Source organism: Nicotiana tomentosiformis, chromosome 3, assembly GCF_000390325.3.
Source record: "Nicotiana tomentosiformis chromosome 3, ASM39032v3, whole genome shotgun sequence".
NCBI lineage: Eukaryota > Viridiplantae > Streptophyta > Magnoliopsida > Solanales > Solanaceae > Nicotiana > Nicotiana tomentosiformis.
This window is the reverse complement of record NC_090814.1, coordinates 82490788-82496267: the sequence shown is the minus strand read 5'-3', so window position 1 is coordinate 82496267 and position 5480 is coordinate 82490788. Positions and strand designations below refer to the sequence as shown.

Below are 5480 nucleotides of genomic sequence, written 5' to 3'. Positions count from 1 at the left end.
ATGGTATGTAATAATTATTTGTAATAACAATTCTGGGGTATTAGTAAAAATGAGAAAGGGTTCTTATTTTATACTTGCTATAAAGTGGGGGTAGAAATCCTACCTATAGGGTTAATGCTGTGATGTTGGATGTTATATGTTAGAAATCATGCTTCTAAGTGTCTTATTGTGTTCAGTCATTATGTGTTAGCAACCATGTCCATAGGCTCAATGCTTGGCTCAATTATGTTCCGTTACAAACCATGCCTATAGAAATGGTATGGTCCGATGTGTGTATGAATTCCTGCTTGCATACTGTTTCATTCAAATTGTAGAAATCATGTCTACAGGATTCAAAAACTGTTCAGATTATAGAAATCATGCCTATAGGATTAAAACTGGATCAAGTTATAGAATGGATGCCTGGATCTGTTTAATTGTTGTTTATGCCCGTTTTCTGTGTTGTTACCTTCATTAGAAAATATGCCTATAGGATTACAACAACAACAACAACCACCCAGTATAATCCCTCAAGTGAGGTCTGGGGAGGGCAGGATGTACGCAACCTTACCCCTGCCCCAAGGCAGGGAGACTGTTTCCGATAGACCCTCGGCTAAAGAAGGTGAAGGAAGCCCTGATATCAAGTAATAACAAGACAAATAATTAAAGAACTATATCGAAGATAGCAACAGAGAATATGAAAGGGGTACCGATAACAAGTATTAGCAAGACCGTATAATTAGAGAAATAAATCCAAGGTAGCACACGAGAATATGAACGAAGTACTGCTAGCAAACTATGAAATTACCGATGGCAAGTAGTAACGGAACAAGGCATGCAAATATAGCAAACTAAGGAAAAAAGGGTACTATACTAGCACTAATACTATCGAACTAGAGAAGACAAAGGGAAACGCACAACTACCTACTAACCTTCTACCCTAATCTTCAACCTCCACACCCTTCTATCTAGGGTCATGTCCTCGGTCAGTTCAAGTTGCTCCATGTCCCGCCTGATCACCTCTCCCCAAGACTTCTTTGGCCTACCTCTACCCCTCCTCTCACTTCCCAAGGCCAACCTCTCACATCTCCTGACTGGGGCATCTGTGCTTCTCCTCTTGACATGCCCGAACCATCTCAACCTTGACTCACGCATCTTTGCCTCCACAGGGACCATTCCCACCTTGTCTCGAATAACTTTATTCCTAATTCTATCCAACCTAGTATGCCCACACATCTATCTCAACACCCTCATTTTTGCTACTTTCATCTGCTGGACATGGGACTTTTTAACTGGCCAACACTCTGCCCCATACAACATAGTCGGTCTAACCACTACCTTGTAGAACTCACCCTTAAGTCTCAACGGCACATCCTTATCACACAAGACACGGAAGCGAGCCTCCACTTCATCCACCTTACTCCGATACGCTGTGAGACATCCTCATCTATTTCCCCATTCTTCTGAATTATAGATCCCAGATACTTGAAACTCTCTCTATTGGGAATGACTTGCGTATCGAGTTTCACATCCCCGTCCGCCTCCTGGGTAGCCCCGCTGAACTTGCACTCCAAGTATTCTGTCTTGGTCCTGCTCAACTTGAAACCCTTAGACTCTAGGGTATGTCTCCAGAACTCCAGCCTCTCGTTAATGCCACCTCGCATCTCATCAATCAGGATTATGTTATCCACAAATAACAAGCACCAAGGAACCTCCCCTTGAATGTGACGCGTCAAAGAATCCATCACCAGGGAAAACAAAAACGGGCTAAGTGCTGATCCCTGATGCAACCCCATCTCAATCGGAAAGTAGTCAGTCTCCTCCTGCTGTCCTAACCCGTGTCTTAGCCCCATCATACATGTCCCGAATCACTCTAATATACACTACAGGCACTCCCCTAGCCTCCAAACATCTCCACAGAACCTCTCTCGGGACTTTGTCGTAGGCTTTCTCCAGGTCAACGAACACCATATACAAATCCTTCTTCACCGCCCTATACTTCTCTACCAATCTCCTCACAATGTGAATGGCCTCAGTAGTCGACCATTCCAGCATGAAACCAAACTGGTTCTTGGAAATGGACACACACCTCCTCAACCTCCCTTCAATCACCCTCTCCCACACTTTCATCGTATGGCTTAACAACTTGATACCCCTATAGTTGTTGCAGTTTTGGACATCCCCCTTGTTCTTGTACAACGGGATCATCATACTCTGCCTCCACTCTTAGGGCATCTTCTTCGTCCTAAAAATGACGTTAAACAACCTAGCAAGCCATTCCACGCCCTCCTTACCCATTCTCTTCCAGAATTCCATTGGGATCTCGTACGGCCCAGACGCTCTACCCTTACTCATCTTGTGCATAGCCCCTACAACCTCCCCCATTCGTATGCGTCTACAGTACCCAAAATCTCACTGCCGCTCTGATTACTCCAACTCCCCCAGCACAATACCCCTATCTCCCTCTTCATTCAAGAGCTTATAAAAGTAAGACTGCTATCTCTGCCTAATCTGTGCCCCCTCCAATAAAACTCTTCCCTCCTCTTTTTTATGCATCTCACTTGGTCCCGATCCCGGGCCTTCCGCTCCCTCACCTTCGCTAGCCTGTACAATTTCTTGTCCCCGCCTCTATCCCTAATTTCTTCATATTAGAAAATATGCCTATAGGATTAAAACAAATAATTCTTGGTTTGTTTCTCTGACCTGCCACTATTTACTATCGCACAAAACACCTATATACCATGCTGGTAGGCTTAATTGTATCATGCTAAAATCAGTAGAAAAACTTTGTAGTTCCTAATAATCGCATTAAGAAATTGACTTTATATACGACTATCTGCTCGTTCGACAATATCACATAGATACCTTGCCTATAGGATTTTGCAATTAATAAAACCTGTTAATGCTAATTAGTTTGGCGTGCATTTGATGTCTAAATGCGGAGGGTATCTTGAGCCCATACTTGTTTCTATTTGAAAGTCCTAACTATTTTTTGTATGTCGCCTAGTTTTTTCCTTTTGAGCAACCTAAGTTAAGGTCTAGAACTGCCCTGAAATAGAGGTCTAAATACGTCCTGGACCATAGGCATGGGACGGGTAGTGCACACATATGGTACGACTTAGAATCAAATAAAGCGCTTTAGGTAAACGACTTAAAGATAGTAATCGGGTAGCAGGAGATGATAGTTTGTGCCCGCTGAATAATATGAGTAACACCCCATCTTGAGGGAGTTACAAAGTATTATTTTTGTTGCACGGGGTGATCTTTTAGGCTAAAAAACTTAGGACCCCCTATTCCTGTTAAACTAGTTCTTTCTTTGTCCAAATTGTTTCTTTTCTCTTAGACTAATTCACATGATTTGAGTTCAGCCGGGACTCACCGTTGTGGACCTCGAGGAGTGCCTAACACCTTGTCCTCGAGGTAATTTGAGCCTTACCCGATCTTTGGTGACGCAAACTAGTAAACCTAAGTCATTTGCAAATAGGTGCCCTAACGCACCTTAATCTGTTAGGCGACGACTCTTCTCTTTTAATACATATCCTCCATTTTAAAAGAGCTGTCAACGTCGAAACCCGATTTCATAAGAAAGAGGGGCGCGACAGCATGGCGACTCTGTTGGGGATATCCTTAGGCTCTTACCATAATGAACTTGATCTGTGTGAATTAGTCTCGCTCGATAAGCGTGTCTTTATTATTTTATGCTCAAATTAACCGTTTATTTGCTACATGCACACCCCCTTCTCTATTTTCCCTTTTACATGAATTTACATGCAACTTTTTGTTTAACCTTGTTCGCTAGCTTCAATCTTTATGTCTTTCCCAGTCCCTACCCCTTTTACCGCTTTATTATAATTTTTCCATTATGCGAACTATCTCCTTCTTTGTTTTTCTTTCTTTCCTGTTTTTACATTTATTAAATACCGCATTTATCGTTTTCATCATGCAAAATACATGACAGGGTGTTATTTTATTTTTTACATAATTACATTATCTACATTATATTCCACTCGTGCGCAATTAATACCATAGCAGCACTTGATGAGTGTCCGTGCTCTTCCTATATTACCCTTTTTAAATTTGGAAAGGCTTATTTGCGGTAAAACTAGTCGATCAGCGGTGCAGTCGACAGTTCCGTGCCTTTCCCTCTCAAGTTGTCCGCTTGAGGGTACTGGTCTAGACTTCTAGAGAAAACCCTACTCTGATGTTAACTGTGCATGCATCATGTCCAAACCTAGCATGAGTTAGAATGTTGTCCGCATAATAACTCTCTAAGAAAAGCCTTGTCCAAAGTCCATCGGGATTTCCATAATCCCAATGGGCACTATCATGATATGTGCATTATTTGGAGAAAACGTGCCGATATGCTAATCATTAATGTGTAAGTAGTCAAACCCGGAGGGGGAAAGGGCTAACTTTATTTATTTTGTAGAAATGAGGCACGAAATCCCCAGGTTCGGCATGGTCCGAAGTATCTCACCTCTATTGCTAGACTGGTGGGAAAATCTCTTGCCAAGCGACAAGAACCATGTGAAAAGAATTCTTGGAAATTTACCTTTTTTGCTGGACATTCAGCCAAACAATGTACTGATCGAGGCTGCTACTATGTTCTGGGATGAAAAGAGGGCTGTTTTACGTTTTGGTAACATAGAGATGACTCCTCTTCTTGAGGAAATAAGAGGTTTTGCCGGGCTACCTTGGGATAGCCCTGGTCTGCTGGTACCGAAAAATCGTACTTCTAGGAGATTTCTGAAAATGATGGATCTTAGAAAGAATGACGAGTTAGTCTTCCTGAAGAAGTCCTACATACCTTTCGACTTCCTCTACGAGCGTTATGGGCACAGCACATCCTACCGTATCTATCATGATGAGTTTGCCATCACTTCCCTGGGCTGGCCTCATCATCGGGTTTTTGTGTTCATCGTCTGTTTTCTGGTATGATAGTATTTCCAATTCAAGGAGACAGGATTCACACTCATTTGGCTATGATTACCAAGACCTTAATGGAAGGGATTGAGGGACACACTTACACTATTGTCCCAATGATCGTGGCAGAGATATACCGAGCTTTGGACCTTTGTAAGAAGGGATTCATACATTTTGAGGGTTGTAATTTATTACTGCAAATATGGTTGTTGGAGCATCTTCACAGAGGACAGTATCGTCAGGAATTTCCGTGACGACCATGGAATGACCACATAGCCTTTCACCATCCAAAAAGAATGATTTTCATCCCAGACAGGTTTGCACAACCGGAAAACGCCGTGGATTGGGTACACTTCTTTAGCAATTTGACTGATGACAAGGTCCATTAGATGTTCGAGTGGTTCCCTACTAGCGAGTTCATCATCAGGTCCAGGGATGTTCCTCACTTAGTGCTGACCGGGTTGGGGGGTATCTATCCTTATGCTCCTATCAGGGTCATGAGACAGGCTAGGAGAAAACAAGTCATACTGTGCGTTTCTAAGATGGTTCACTAAAAAGCAGACTTTCAGGATGGTGCC

At 42.6% G+C, this 5480-nt stretch overlaps 1 pseudogene; it reads right to left on the bottom strand.

Annotated features, from left to right (window-relative positions):
- Positions 1 to 511: 511 nt before the first annotated feature.
- Positions 512 to 1789, bottom strand: LOC138908773 (uncharacterized; annotated as a pseudogene).
- Between the last annotated feature and the right edge of the window lie 3691 nt (positions 1790 to 5480).